Below are 16,793 nucleotides of genomic sequence, written 5' to 3'. Positions count from 1 at the left end.
GTTATGTATCTGCTGCATACTAGCCAGACCTCACAACCTGCAGTCCTTCCAACTGATTTCCCCTTCCAACCGAATTAACTGTCACCAATATCACAAACAAAAACCTGGTGCTCTGAAACCTTGCAAAGTATTTTTATTGTTAGCCAATATAAGTATCACTTCTCCAATACTTTTTCTATATGTTTGTTTTTTATTTGTTATTTTTACTATGTGCTAAAAAGCATCTCACCTCCCTGCCAGTATTGGGGTCCAATCTGCCATCTGCTGGAACTGCAAAAACTCAGAAGCAAAAGTCTATCCTTCTTACTCCTCATTCCAACTGAAATAACTGTCATATTGATCAGCCAATAGAAATATGTGGGCGTGGCTTCAAGAGGGCTATGCCCATTGGTCAGTGTACTGCACGTGGGCAGAGACAGTTGCTACCTTGTAAAAACTGGCACCCCACATTACTTTCTCCTCATGCCAACTGAAATAACTGTCATATTGATCAGCCAATAGAAATCGGGGGGCGTGGCTTCAAGAGGGCTATGCGCATTGTTCAGTGTACTGCACGTGGGCAGAGACAGTTACTACCTTGTAAAAACCGGCACTCGCATTACTTACACCTCATGCCAACTGAAATAATTGTAAACACTAGCACCCCGCATTAATCCTTGGTCCCCATGTGCAGCAATACAAGTGAAGCACATTCACACATGGGGAGAAATGACTTGCCTGACATATTCGGCCCATCTCCGACACACACACCTCTACAGCTGTTATAAACACCCCAACAACCCGGCAATTTCTAACCCATAACCTGCAGCCCGACTGTGGATTATGGGATCAGATTTAGTATCAGATTTAGTCGCCTCAACTAAATGCAATGAACAGAGCAGTGCAACAGTAATATGCAAAGATATCAGCTGCCTGTCCGTATCAGTGGCTGCAACACATTATTACTCACCTCTGCAGAGAAGCCATCAGGGCGTTTGGTGCTACAGTTAGAAGGGACCCTGCTATGAAGCTTCACTTTCGAAGGTTCTGTATGTGGGAGGAGCACAAATGGACAGCTGTACTGTACCCCAAAACTGCCTCCTCTTTTCAGCAAACCCGGCTCAGCAACATTCTCACACACCTGCTTCATTCGTTGCTTGCTCCGCGAGCCAATAGAAAACAGGGGGCGTGGCTTCACATGCGGCAGGACCGTCCCCATAGGCAGGTACTGAAGCCGCTGTCCATGGTCCCTAAGTTACTCCTTCACTAGCAGCACTTTTCAACTACAACTTCCAGCTCTAATTAATTTGCTCTTTTACCCCCCCCCCCCATGGGAATAGTGTCTGAGGTCTGCAAAACTATAGAGCGATCCGATCCATAGGGGAGCGCTATAAAGTGAATGGGAACTCCAGCCCACCCCAATGTCTCCTTGCTCAACTGTATAAAGCAGTACAGAGTCCTGCATGATATCTCCCTCTGTCAAAACTCCAGCGCTCTCATTCAGTTATCCAAACAGACTCACTTGCTCCATCCCTTCTTTTCACTCTCCGCCCTGAGCCCTCCCCTAACCCAGCCCTCCTCTATCTGCCCTCTCCACATGCTCCATACGCCTCCTCTATTCCCCCTTCTAACTCACTTGTCAGTCTTGGGGTCAAGTGTATTTATCCTACCTCCAGTATCCGCTATCAATGCTCCTTAGTGGCTCCTGTCATTTGAGCTGCAAGATAACGCTCCTCCTCTATTCTGTTTCCGGCAAAAAGGGCCAGCCCACCATGCGGCAGCCAATCAGAACTCGTAGAGAGCAATCACTTGTGATTGGCTCTTCTTAATAGCAATCATATAATTCTCGTTTCTGATTGGATTACATACATGTGCCCACCTTCTGTTGGGAAACCATTGGCTGAGACATGCTGGGGTGGGAAATCTGAGTGAAAAATCCCAGAAAGAGGCAGAATGGTGGAGAGCAGATATGATACTGCAATAAAGGTGCAGTGATTTTGAGTTTTGCAAGTAGCATGAGGGCTGACACCTGACTAAGAAGGGGAGATGGAGGACTCATGAAGGGGGAGGGATGGAAGAGGATGGATAGAAAAGGGCTAACAACACGGCAGTGAGTGGAGATAAGGAAATCTGAGAATCTGTGTGTCTCACTGAATGAAATAAAATAAGAAAAGCTTTTATAAATGTGTGTAAATTAGTTTGCTGTGTGTGAAAATAGGGTGTGTGTTAACTGGAGGGCTGCTGGCAGCTGGAGGGAGATCTCTGTAGAATACTTGCAGAGTATATGCAGCTGGAAGTCGTGGGGGTTTAGGGAGCAATTTGGGGGTTAATTGCACAGGCCCCTGGAGTTGTTCCCCAGGCCCCTCTGCTGAGGTAGAATTCCTACCCCCGCCAGCACTGATACCCCCACTGCCCAATTATCCTCTCCACACACCTCAAGTTTCCCAACACTCTCTCTTCAGCCTGAACTTGTACTATAATCCCCTCTGCACACCTCAAGTTTCCCCAACACCCCCCTTCCCCAGACTTGTACAACATTTCCCTCCCTAGCACTCCCCAAACTTGTACAGTTATCCCCGATGTGCAACTAAGTTTCCCCAGCAGCCCTGCTCTGTCTCTGTACCTTCTGCACCGCTCAAGGTTCTTCCCCCTCTCAACTTGACTCTTCCCTGCAGCCCAAACTTGTAACATTGTCTCTCTCTGCAGTTTCCCCAGCACATTGCTTGCACCCCCTAAACATGTTACATTAGGGCTATTTACATACACATTAAAGGGGTGGGTCACCTTTATAGTATGTTATAGAATTATCATTTTTAAGCAACTTTTCCATTGGTCATTTTGCTTCATTATTTTTTTTATATTTTTCTTTTAAATTATTTGCCCATTTTATCTCTTTCCAGCTTTCAAATAGTGGTCACAGCTACACCTACAAATGTATTGTTAATGCTACTTTTTATTACTCATCTTTCTATTCAGATCCTCTGCTATTCATATTCCAGTCTATTATTCAAATCAGTGCATGGTTATTAGGGTAATTTGGACCCTAGCAACCAGATTGCTGAAACTGCAGACTAGAGAGTTGCTGAATAAAAAAATGAATAACTAAAAAGCCACAAATAATAAAAAATGAAAACCAATTGCAAATTTTATCAGAATATCACTCTCTACGTCATACTAAACTTTAATTTAAAGGTGAATAACCATTCAATATTTTTATGTATTTGTTTAAGATACATTATGCTTACTAAATGTAGGGTTGGATCTGTCCATTGTGTCTTTGTGTGGACCAAGATTTTATTAACTCTACGTTAGGTGGAATAAGGCAGAAGGACCCAGCTGAAGCAGGGCTTCCTAGTTATAGTCTGTGCCATAGCAAAGAATGACAAATTTTCAGCATTCCTTGAATGGCCATCTTATTCTGTAGCTTCTACACTTAAAACAAAAAGAGAAGCCTATACAGAAAGTGCATATACAAATATAATTAATGAGTCAATGATGGTGCCACAATCATCTTGCTGGGCCTGCACAAATACTTTTTTCAGTTTATAACCTTTCACTTGATATAACACTTTCTGCCCATATGCTGCTATTGAAGTTTACGTGCCATATACGTTTACCTCTCCCATACAATTATTATATATTTTTTATTTCAGATTTCACAAAGGCGATGCCCTTATTACCATGGCTGCTGGGCTTAAGACTAAAGGAGAAGGAGATAAAAAAGGTTTAGTTCCTCCACGTGCATATGCTATCTTTTACATAAGGGAAAAGTTTTTAGGGCTGCATGTGCCTTTAAGTAGTGCGTATACTCTAGGAAGCCATTGAGAAATACAGGTAGTACAACTATTAGGGGCCCTGCAGAACAATATGATGTACAGTTTAGTGTATCAGAAGGGGCCCCAGGTTTATACTGGGCAATAGAGGGAAAGTGTGTTCAAAATGGTGATTCCACATGCAGTATTTTGAACCAGGCAAGCCAGATACTTTTGTGATGTAGTTAGGTGTACTGTGGTTTGTATTGTAATGCAACCAGGGGTGCTCTGCCAATGAGGCCATTTGAGGCACTCGCCTCAGGCGGCATCGTCCCCCTGGTTTCCAGGGGCGGCAAAAATGCCGCTCCTGGTAACTAAGAGCCGAATTACCGGCAATTGCGCTCTCTGCACTAGTGATGTGGACCCTCCCGACCCCTGGCTGGTGCTGAAGGTGAGTGCCGTGGGGGGGCGGCAAAAATGAAAGCCCTTGGGCGGCATATTGGGCAGGATCGCCCCTGAATGCAACTATATCCTTCAGTGGCCTTTTTTTCTTACTTCAGACTATTTTATGTCTGCCTTTAAGGTTTCTTCAGCTAAAGAACCACTGGATCCATTTACAATGGAAAGGAAGATTCTGTGAGAAAGATGATAGAAGCTGGACTCCAGAATCCTTAAAATGTCAGCAACATAGACTAATTGTCTTTCTGGTTCGTCCATCTTCATATGGGTGCACATGCATAGTAGAGTGAAAAGCCGAACTTTAACAAAAAAGCCAGCTTTGACCATTGACCGTGGGCCATCGAAGAAAGAAGCAGAAGAAGGTAATCGCTTTAGGAGGATATTTGATCTATCTGACTGCTGCTTTTTTACTAGCACTTACCAGTATTGTAACCAGGTGCGAATATATATAGAGCAATGTGTAGTAATGTTTGGAGCAAAGTCACAAATTGTATTTTGCAGATTTTCATATTTTTCAGGATGATTTTGCAGTCGAGAGTCTGTTACATTGTTTTTTCACAAGAATAAAGACCAAAAAGTTTACTACAGCATATTCTCGATTTATTTCATCTTTATAAGGCAATTACACATGTGCCATAATTATAGTGGTTCCCATAAACTTCAAGGGAAAATAACCTAATCATCCTTTAACATCGCTAATAGCTTGTGCTCCGCAACATAGCACTTCTACATAACCTTCACAACTACTTGGTATGGCTCGTTTATAAACATTGGACAAATTTACACCCGGGCAGTAACCCATAGCAACCAATCAGTAACTAGCTATTTTTCAGCCAGCTGCAGGTTGAACGGTGAAAGCAAATATCTGATTGGTTGCTATGGGTTACTGCAGAGGTGTTAATTTGCAGAGTGTTTATAGATGACCCCCACTGATTTACCCTATGTGATGGAATCATGCATACCCATGCATTTACCTTGGTTTCCCAGTATGAGAGGGAGAACACACACCACTCTACACTTAGAGGCACATTTATCAAGGGTTGAATTTTGAATTCAAGTTTTTTAAAACTCCCATGAAATCAAAATTTATTTTAAAAAAATCTGATTGAATTAGATTCGAATTTAAAAAACTTGATTCTAGTTTTTTTCTCTAAAAAAAAATCTCAATTGTCAGGAAGGCTGCAAACAACTCAAAATGTATCCCTGGACCACTCCCATTGACTTAAATAGCAATTCGGCAGGTTTTAGGTGGCAAATAGTCGAATTTGAGTTCTTAAAAGGCCAGAGTTTGATAAATCTCGAAAATCAAATTCAAATTTTTTGAAAAACTCGAATCGAATTTGAATAACTCCCTAGTCGAATTTGACAGTTTTGACCATAGAAAACTCGGAAATTAGAATTTTCAATTCCACCCTTGATAAATCTGCCCCTTAGAGTAAGAGAAATATGAACACTTCTATACTATAGAATGATTACACTTATAAATACTCAGTGTCAGTGCTGCCCAACATCTGTGGTACTGAGGGCCAGATGTTGGCAGCCCCCTCAGTTCATAAAAATAACACTTAAAAATATAAACCATAATATATTCCTTGTTTGACATTCAAAAAGCATTAAAAGTACAAGTATGAATTGAAGCATTTTAAGTATGTATTTCCTGAAGGCTAAAAAGGTAGATTAAAGCATAGTATGTCCCCAGAAATCAAGGTTGATACTATCTAAAGAGATACTGACATCAGAAATTGAACCTTTTTTTTACATCTATCATAAAATTGACTTTGCATGCTTCTTATGATTTTGCCATAAAGTATTTGCCCAATGCTTTTACATTACCTATCTTGACTCCATGTGATCGCCATATTTGTGCAGCAGGAGTCCGTTAGCATTAGAAACTGCCTGCAATACTTCTTTTTTCATTAACTACTTACTGCCTCCTTTCTCCTGAGCTATTTTAACCCTTCCTAGACTTCCTCCTAAGTTTTCCTGGTTTTCAAGTATGTCCTCCTTATTTTATCCTTTTTTTCTATTCCCTGTCATCAGTCCTGGGAGTGTACTCCTGTGTTTCTGCCATTTATTTTTGTGTAAACAAATATTATAAACTATCTATATAAAATATTTTTTCCAGTGCCCAAAATGAATTGTGTGTTTATATATATATATATATATATATATATATATTTTTTTTTTTTTTTTTTGAAACGTAAGTGGGGGCAGTGATCACAGGACTATCTTATTTCAATCCTTTTGAAGTGGTGTCAGTGAGAGCTTGTCTTGATTCCTGCCTGTTCAATTGACAGGCTCAGCAGACAAGGCTCTATTTACATTACAGCAGCTTGTATGAGGGAGGGGTAATGACATCACTCCAACTTGCAGTGCAGCAGTAAAGTGTGACTGAAGTATATCAGAGCACAAGTCACATGACCTGAGGGCAGCTGGGAAATGTCAAAATGTCTAGCCCCATAGCAAATTTTAAAATTAGATATAAAAAAATCCATTTCTTGTTTTGAAAAACGGATTTCAATGCAGGATTCTGCAGTAGTAGCACTATTAACTGATACATTTTGTAAAAAACAGTATCCCTTTAACTGACAGGCTGAGATGGGATAGTCAGGTTGGCATAACAGTCAGGTTTAGGAACTTCAACTAACAATTACTTACAAAAAACAAACCTCTAAGCAAAAAACAATCCACATGACCTTTAGGTAACTTTTAATTTACATTCATATTTTAAAAAGTTGTTTTTAGTATCACTTTAAGTAAATATTTTTGACCATTACATTCTCCCTGTAAAGAACGGATGGGGCTTGGGCAGCATGTAAGGCTGTACTGGCACACAGCAACCCATTCGCTGTTTACAGATTTAATTCTGCTGGCAGTGCATTTTAAAGCCTCTGATAGCTTCCATTGGCATATTACAGTTGGGGCAGTCTGAGTTGCCACCTAGGTCCCATGGCTGTGGGAGACCCAAGGCCTCCTGAACTACCTTTAAAGGGGATGTAAAATACTATTTTTTTTAATGAAAAAATTTATCTCCAATATACTTTAATCAAAAAATGTGTACCATTTTTATAATAAACCTGACTGTATTCAGTGAAATTCCCCCTTCGTTTTACTTGCTCTGACTGCTGCAGATAGGAAACTTCAAACAGTCCCTAACTGCTCTGCAGGGAAACTGATCATACTTTCAAAAGGCAGGGGGATCCCCCCAACGTACTTCCCAGAACTCAAGCAGCTTTGTTTGTTTCCCTGTAGAGCAGCCAGCGACCGTGTAGAGATTCGTTTCCACAGACCCAATGCAGTCTGTATATTCTGTAGGGATGCACCAAATCCACTATTTTGGATTTGGCCAAACCTCTGAATCCTTTGTAAAAGATTCAGCCATATACCAAACTGAATCCGAATCATAATTTACATATGCAAATTAGGGGTGGGAAGGGGAAAACTTTTTTTATTCCCTTGTTTTGTGACAAAAAGTCACACTATTTCCCTCTCCACCCCTAATTTGCATATGCAAATTAGGATTCAACTCGGCCGGGCAGAAGGATTCGGCCAAATCCGAATCCTGCTGAAAAAGGCCGAACCCCGAACCGAATCCTGGATTCAGTGCATCCCTATATTCTGATTATTAATCAGTCTTGCTGTATCAGCTTCTATGGCAGATATTATTTGACTTGTGCTGTTTTGATAATTTATGATGATCCATAAGCTTAGCCTCCCAACAGAAGCCCAGACTACACTGAGCATGTGCATAGTCTTGGTCTTGCAAAGATGTTTAAAGGAGAATTCATCCCGTAATAAAAAAAACCTCCCCGTTACCCCCTTGGGTAGACCCTTCTTCCCCCAGCCTACCTGCCTCCCCGGGCAAATGCCCCTAATTTTTTACTCACCCCTCCGTGCAGATTCTGGCCTCGGAGTTCAGGGCAGCCATCTTCTTCTTCTCTGGTAATCTTCATGTCTTGGTGGCATTTGCGGTACATGCTCAGTTGGAGTAAATTTCTGGTCCAAAACCAACTGCGCATGCGCCGAAAGTCACAGAATTTTTTCAAAATCTTCGTGACTTTCGGCGCATGCGCAGTTGGAGTAAATTTCCGGTCCCAAACCACTGCGCATGCGCCAAAAAAGACTGAAGAAAGATGAGGGCTGCCGTGACCTCCGAGGCCAGAATCTGCACGGAGGGGTGAGTAAAAAATTAGGGGCATTTGCCCGGGGGGGGGGCAGGTAGGATGGGGGGAGGAGGGAGGGGATCTACCCAGGGGAGGGGTTTTTTTTATTACAGGTTGAATTCTCCTTTAACAGTTACAAGATGATGACCACCTGTGGCCAACTTTGAAAGCATAAATTATTTGTTTTATTTGGCTTCTGGTGCAGCAAGTTCATGTTTATATTTTATATACAAAATACAGCATTTCTAGCATTATTCTATTTTAGACTTTAGTTCCCCTTTAATATAATATCTGTTGTATAACATACAGGGGACAAACACAAAAGTTAAAGAACCTAATGCAAGGGTAAGGGTTTATTGGTACAGATTTAAAATACCAAAAAGTAAAAAAGAATGTTCAAACGAGGAGCATTACCATATGGTCACAATTAATCACAGGCATACCAAACAGAAACACAAAACTTGACATTCCAGCAGGGGGGGTTACTACCCCCAGAGTTTACCCTCACCATGTACAGATTTGCCACAAACTTCCAGGTTCTGCCGCTCGCAAGAATGTTAAAATGTGAAGCTTGTTTTGTGCGACAAAAAGAAAAAGACGCACAACAAAAAAAAGGGAGCACACGTAATGGTTTATTCATTTAAATGTGGAATACAAAGCCTCGAAAATTGTTGGTGGTCAGATTTATTATTAGTTGATCCTGTGTTTGTAATCTAGTAGTAATATATATATATATATATATATATATATATATATATATATATATATATATATATATATATATATATATATATTATATATAATATATATATATGTATATATATATGTATATAGATATGTATATAGATATATATATAGATATAGATAGATATATATATATATATATAGATATATATATAGATAGATATATATATAGATATATATATATATATATATAGATATATAGATAGATATATTTATATATATATATATATATATAATATATATATAGATATATAGATATATATATATAGATATATATATATGTATATACATGTGTAGCAGTATGTTGAGCATAAAATGCATGTGAATTTGCCTTCCAAAAGCATAAACATCAAAAAAAGCCCATAGACTCTAATGTAGTTTGCAACAAAAATGACATGCGTCCACAATTTGTCGCACAACAAAATATTCATGAAACAAAAAAGTTTCACAAATTATTCACAGTTTTGAGAATTTTTTTGCAAAACAGGACAAATTCAGTTATCAGTAGTGATTTTTACTTTGTCTAACCGTACTTTGATATCACCATAGAGGTTGTTGCCTTCCAAAGTGTTTTTTTTTTTTTTTACCATACTAACTTATTTGAAGAAATGCAAATTTGAAGTTTACAAATCCACTTGGTTTCTATAACCTAAAGAACAATTTAAAAACGCCCCTGAACCGGTCGTAGCAATATTTTCCCACAAATACATTCATCCTAACCAATACACTTTCCTCTATTGCCACTTTTTCCCAATTATTAAAGCACAATTGCTAAAAATGACACATTCCACTTCAGGGAGGTTTAAGTCTTATAGCAAATTATCTAAGCCAGAGTGGACAGCAATACAAACTTTGGATTCTGACAAAAATCTTACCAGAAAGCTTTGTTAAGTTTTAAACTCTTCATTTTGGTATTTACACTGCTAGTTCAGAAAAAAAACTGGTGTAACTATTGTTTATACTGACTGGGTTTGAAGTAGGGTAGTCAAATACATTTGTCCCTAGTTTTGTGTGTTTTATCCAATACTTGAAATTAACTTTTTTCTAATCACTTTTAGGGTTATTAGGGTGTTACCTTTTTTGTGCAATTCAGATAAATGTGTCCCTTTTTATATTTTGACAGTTATGTTCAGTTGTAGGTCTCTTACCTGCACATCCGCACTCTTCAGCTTCCTCGATCACACTGACACAACTTAAATCAAAGGGCTTTTTGTATCCGGAGTGAGCATTTTGACATCATTGGTCACATGATCCATTAAAGAGTAAGCCAGATGGATAATGAAGGTGTTATCTAACCAGGTTTGGTATTTATAATAATAGTAATAGTGAGCATTATGACATCAGTGGTCATGTGATCAATTACAAAAAAAAGACAGTTGGAAAATAATAAGGTTCTTGTGGCATATAAATATTATATATAAACTTACTAGCACAATACATAAATATATTAGACCACTAGGGTTAGTGGCGTAACTTGGGCTCAAAGTGCCCCCCGCAATACAATTTACTAGCAGCCAATATGTGACTTAAAGGAGAACTTTCTCGCTTGTCTTCTTTTCTCTAGGCATAGGCCTCCAAATGCGCACTAGAGTGAAAAGGCTGGCTTTTCCTTTCTAAGTTCAGCTGTTGCTCTGCTGAGCATGTGCTTGCCCAGACCTTGAAAAAAAGAAGATGGTGATAAGGATCTTTGCAGAAATACCCTGGGCTGGAACAATTTTTAACAAACAGGAGCATTGGCCTTGGGTATTAGGCAAACAATTATAATTACATTGGGGCATGCATAATTGTAATTTAAACTTAAGTTTTCCGATAAAATCCATTTATTTAATTCCCCTCTTTAAAATAAAATGCTGAGCTGAACATTGTTTTTATAAGAAAGTGAAATTAAATGTAAGCATGTTTTCAGTAAAATGCTTCTTTGCATTCAATATTATGAGCTTCTCTAATGCAGGCATTGCAGTGTTGGCTTTTAAGTCACTACAGTTTCAACTACAAGAGACCCCGGCCTTCTGGTTTTCAGAAAAAGAGCAATGGTGATTACAGCTAACTCCAATCCCTTTCCCCATTTATATATGCAAGTAATTCCAATCAGTGGTTTACGTTACACTGACACCTTAATGCACAGGCTACCCTAGGCCGTAGGGGCCCAGTGTGATCAGTGGCCAATTTCTATTTTCTTTTATTTTAATATCTATGCATACATAAAAATCCAGATTTTGCACCTGGGAAACTGACAATATGTCTAGCCCCATCTCAGATTACAAAATTAAATCTAAAAAATCAATTTGCACTTGGATAAGAAAAACACTGTTATACTTGTGGGTGGCAAAAGTTAGGCACCCCAAGTGATCCCATTTACTTACCTGACACCAGCGAGCACCATGGAGTGATCGTCTTCCGGCTTCTTCTTTCTTCTCGTGGCTCTCATGCTCAGTATAGCGAAAAGCCAAACTTTAATGGAGATTTCAACCCTAAAGTTAAAAAATCCCGACCCCCCTACCCGACATAGACCCCCCTCCCTCCTCCCCCCATCCTAAGTGTTACCCCGTGCAAATGCCTCTAATGTTTTATTTACCCCTCGGTGCAGATTCAGGCATCAGAGATCACGGGCGCCATCTTCTTCTCTTCAGAAATCTTCAGAATGAGACTGGCGTGTTGGCATTTGGTGCAATTTTCTGTTTCACGACAACTGCACATATGCCGAAACGCAAGAGAATTTTCAAAGCAGTTGAAGATGGCGCCTGTGAACTCCGATGCCTGAATCTATACCGAGGGTTAAAGAGATACTGACACCTGAAATTAAACTTTTTTTTACATCTATTATAATATTGGCTTTGCAAGCTACTTCTAACTTTGCCATAAAGTATTTGCATGATGCTTTTACATTACCTGTCTGATCCCCCATGTTCCTGTATGAGGGGGCTGCCATATTTGTGCAGCAGGAGTCCGTTAGCATTAGAAACTGTAACTAACAGGCTGAGATGGGACAGTCAGGTTGGCAAAGTCAGAGTGTCAGAGAGTCAGGCTTAGGAACTTCAACTAACAATCATATACAAAAACAAACCTCTCAGCAAAAATATGATCAACATGACCTATAGGTAACATTTAATATACATTCATATGCTAAAATTCATTTTTTAGTGTCAGTATCACTTTAAGTAAAAGGTTAGAGGCATTTGCCCGGGTAACACTTAGGCTGGGGGGAGGAGGGTCTATAATTTCAGAGTTTAATTCTCCTTTAACGGCTATTTCATTCTACTGCACATGCGTCTACCCCAGGAAATTTGAAGAAAGGAGAAGGTGTAAGACTATAGCTCCATAGTGCTCGCTGGAATAATCCCAGGCCAGTGCAGATTTCTCCTGATAGGTACACCAGCCCAGGGTGTCCGGTATGTAAATGCAATCACTTGGGGGTGCCTAACTTTTGGCACCCAAGTAAAAATGACTTTCCTTCTCCTTTAAAGGATAAGTAAACCTTTAAAATAAATGAATGGAAAAATGATGAGGGCCCTATTCTAAGATATTTTGCAATGTACATTCATTATTTATTTTGCTTTCATTCCAAGATATTAAGGGATACATGTACTGGTAATATGAATTAATTTTGTAAAACAGCGCCATCTGCTGGTCAATTTCCGACCAGTCTGACAGCACCACCAAGTGGTCAAGCAAGTTGTCAGGAGAAAGAAAGAGGCTGATGTTCTTCTGCTTAGGAAAAAAATAAAAACCTTTCTCAAACCTTTCCTAAGCAGAAGAACTTCAGAGCAGCCTCTTTATTTCTCCTGACAACTTGCTTGACTACTTGGTGGTTCTGTCAGACTGGTTGGAAATTGACCAGGTGGTGCTGTTCTAACAAAATTCATTCATGTTAACAGTACATGTATCCCTTAATATCTAGAAATAAAAAGAAAATACATAATGAATGTACATTGCAAAATATCTCAGAAACCTTTTATTTTAAAGGTTTACTTATCCTTTAAGTAAGTGTAAGGTTAGCTAGTGCGGTGGGACGGGCCTCTCCAGCGGAAGATTTATCCAGGCCTGAACAACAGCCTCCCAATAGTGGCCCTGGTTGCAGACATTAATATGCTTATATGCCCTAGCAGCAAGGGCCTGCCCTGACCCAACGATGGTGTGTGCAAGTCGGCTCACCTGGATAAACCTGTGGGTTCCGCACAGTTACAGTTACAGTTGTAGTATTTCTGGTCAGCTGATCTCTGAGGCAGCACAGAGACCATCAGAAAATGGTGGTTCAAGGCAAGAGATGTAAAAGGTCAATATTTACTTAAATATATATATATCAGTATGACAAGATTCTTTAATTTACTGTGCTCAAGTATTCATTTTGGGGGTATAGTTTTCCTTTAAAGTTTCTAATGTTAACAGACTCCTGCTGCACAAATATGGCAGCCCCCTCATACAGTAACATGGGACATCAGACAGATAATGTAAAAGCATCCTGCAAATACTTTATGGCAAAGGTATAAGTACCTTTCAAATGCAATATTATGATAGATGTAAAAAAGGAGTTTAATTTCTGGTGTCAGTATCTCTTTAATGGATGGAGATTGTGCAGATCATAGTGACTGCAGTGTTGTTAAAACCATATCCTACATAATATGAAGTTAGTTCCAAGGCTGTTTTACTTTGGGTACCATTCTGTGTATGTATTGTTGAATTGTGATTCCTTTACACTCGAAATTGAATTGATGACCTTTTTTTGCAATTTCAGGTTTGTTAGACATTCATTTTCACTTTTTTTCATGTTGCGGAGGAATGTATAATTACTGTTGCTCCAGCTCCTAACTCTACAGTGACTTTACAGACCCCTAACTGGTACGAGGGACTGCCAGAAACTGTATCTGTCTCATGGTGATGCCTTCTAAGCAATTTGGGAAGTTAGCATTTGCAAAAGACAGAATGGCCATTATATGTGAAACTGGACGTGCATTTATTAACATAAAGGAACAGAAGTCTGCTGGGCCAGATATTGTTTTGAAAGATTATGATACCCTTCCCAGCTCCATTAATCTTTTCTATCCTTTCTGGCTTAACATCTCTAACTGTAAGCCTAAGGTCTGGTCCAAGAAGCTTCAGATACAGTTTTCTGTTATGTTTATCCAAATTGAATCAGGTGAGCCATTGTTTAAAGGGAGATCTGGTATCTATTTTGCTGGGTGTGGGCCATTTATTGTTATGTTTTTACATCTATAATGAGCTATCTGCAGAAGTTTTTCCTGCTCAGCTAGAAGCATGTGAATACGTGAAGCTTCTTCCATTGGCAATTTTAAACGTTTTGTGTGGTATGTTGGTGTTATTGTATCTCGTTCTGTATTACAGACCATTGTGCCTTTACAACTAGAAGGAGCGATTATATTCTTAAAGTTGCCTTTCTTCCGAAAACAGGTTCAGCAGACAACAGGGTTAAAGGGTTTAGTTCATCTTAAGTAACTTTGAATATCAATTCTTCAGTTGGTCTTCGTTTTCCTTTCTCCGGTTGCCTCTTTCTAGCTTGAAATTTAAATAGCAATCTGGTTCTTGGGGGTCACTGACCCTGGCAGCTAAAATTCATTGTTTGTAAGGCTACAATGTTATTAATATTGATAATTTTTTTTACTTTATCTTCAAGACTCTTATTGAAATCAGTTCCTGGTTGCTAAGGTAAATTTGACCAGGACAGCCAAGTCATCTTCAAATTAAAGAGCTGCAAATAAAAAAGTTAAATTCTTCAGAAACCTCAAAAATGAAAACCAACTGCAAATTATTTCAGCATATCACAGTCTACTTCATAGGAAAAGTTAAAGGAGAAATAAAAGTAGGTCCAAAAATCAGCCAGATATCTGTTGGGTGAAGACCACACTGATGTACCTTTAATGTTCCTGTCGCTGGTGTTTCAGGATAGCATCTCTGTAATCCAGGTGCAGAATCTGCAAACTGTTACAATTTGATACATTTCTCAGCAGCATCTGTGGAATATTAGAAACTATTGTATCAGTTCTCACAGTTGCCTTTATTTAAACTCAGGGATTCTGCTGAGCATCACCAAAATAGGAAATGGAGCAACTAAAATTTAGAACAGTTACAGAGTCGGTTACCCCTTTCCCCTTGGGCTTAAAAATGAAGCATTACAATTGAATATTAGAAAACAGGTAAAAAAAAAAAAAATAGAGAACAACTGAAAAAAGTCTTTATTTCTGACCACCTGAAAAGAAAAAAAAGTGTTTGGAAGGCAAATAGCCCCTTTAAAACATATCTATGTCCAATAGATCATTAAGTTAAATAAAAGACTAAGATCATACAACATAAAAATCAATATCAAAAATCAAAAACTAGATAAAGGTATAACAATAACACAAAAATCTCTCTTTAATCTCGCTAAAGTAGGAACAAATAGTCAATGAAATAATTTATTTATCACTAATGTAATTGACAATTGTCTTAAAGAAACGGAATTATTAGCTGTATCACTTGTGGTATCAATAATGTATATACCAACTGCCTTTCCTTTTCAACTTCATATTTTACATTATAAGTAACTGCCTCTTCCTTTATTTTAGACCTGACAACAATATTAATTGCAGCTTGTTCTGCTATTGCATGCCAGTTATTTTCATTATTGGAGTAGCTGTCTTACTGATGTCAGAAAAAAGTAAGTAGACGGCTATAACAATTAAAAATCAAAAAATGTCATTTGAAAACTCATTGTCATTTATTTACGATATATCACCAACACTTTCTGGCCTGGCCGCTGCATCCCCCCCCCCCTGCACATATCTAGCCAACAAAGGGTGTAAGGATGGCCATCATTCCTATTTAAAATGTGGAATTTCAGCTCTTAAATGAGAACTAAAGCTTAACAAAAAAGTAAGCTAGAAATTTGTACATTATGTTTTGGGCTTCTTTACCAGCCAAGGCAACCACAGCCCTTTAGCAGTAAAGATCGGTGTCTCTGAATATGCCCCAGTAGCTCTCCATCTTCTTTTCTGCTGATTCACATGCACATGCTCTATGCTGATGTCACTTACTGAGCTTCGGGACCAACTCATAATATACAGTTAACACATAGAATAAGAAATGTCACAATATAAAGCCGATTAGTAATTAATACAGATAATTACTACATGGCAGCACAGAAACCAGTGCAACTAGTATGGGAATAATAATCAGCCTTGTAGCATCAGCTTATATTACAATCCAACCTCGTTTTCTGCTAGATAATTTGCAACGACCACTAAGCTTAGCTTCTCAACAGCTGCTCAGAGCCCACTGAGCATGTGAGTGTCGCAGACACTTTCCAAGATGGTGACCCCGTGTGACAAGTTTGATGTCCTGGTTCATTGTTGAAACTTTAGGCTGGTGCATTAAGTGCGGTATATACAGTGCGGCATTTTAGCCATATTCATTTTTAGGGTTTAGTTCTCCTTTAAAACTACCAGAAGTGGCTTTTCTACCCCTGTTAACCTAGTGGCATGCTGCTACTTGAAGGCAAGAAATCAACTTGCCCCATCGGCAACAGTGTCCCTGAGCACTTACTACTACAATAATATAGCAAATGAAATGTGCAAACAAACAAGGTCAGGGGGATGAGACAGGAGGATATGAAGACCCCTACAATGTAAAGGTTATAAACATTCTTGCAAAAAAGTGACTATGTACTCAACAACCCCCTACAATTGCAGGCTGTCTGAATCCAATT

At 39.0% G+C, this 16,793-nt stretch overlaps 1 long non-coding RNA gene across 2 annotated transcripts; it reads left to right on the top strand.

Moving 5' to 3' along the window:
- The first annotated feature begins 1,875 nt into the window (after positions 1 to 1,875).
- Positions 1,876 to 15,694, top strand: LOC121400583. 2 transcript variants are annotated; one of them, XR_005965836.1, is made up of 5 exons: positions 1,878 to 1,965; positions 3,633 to 3,703; positions 4,315 to 4,552; positions 13,830 to 14,231; positions 15,655 to 15,694. It is a non-coding gene; the product is annotated as an uncharacterized LOC121400583 (long non-coding RNA). The 2 variants fall into 2 exon arrangements; XR_005965835.1 differs by lacking the exons at positions 13,830 to 14,231; positions 15,655 to 15,694 and having other exon boundaries at positions 1,876 to 1,965; positions 4,315 to 4,772.
- The last annotated feature ends 1,099 nt before the right edge of the window (positions 15,695 to 16,793 follow it).

The sequence above is a fragment of the Xenopus laevis genome, chromosome 2S, assembly GCF_017654675.1.
Source record: "Xenopus laevis strain J_2021 chromosome 2S, Xenopus_laevis_v10.1, whole genome shotgun sequence".
In the NCBI taxonomy this organism is placed as follows: Eukaryota; Metazoa; Chordata; class Amphibia; order Anura; family Pipidae; genus Xenopus; species Xenopus laevis.
The sequence above is the reverse complement of the archived record's forward strand: the minus strand, read 5'-3'. Positions and strand labels throughout refer to the sequence as shown.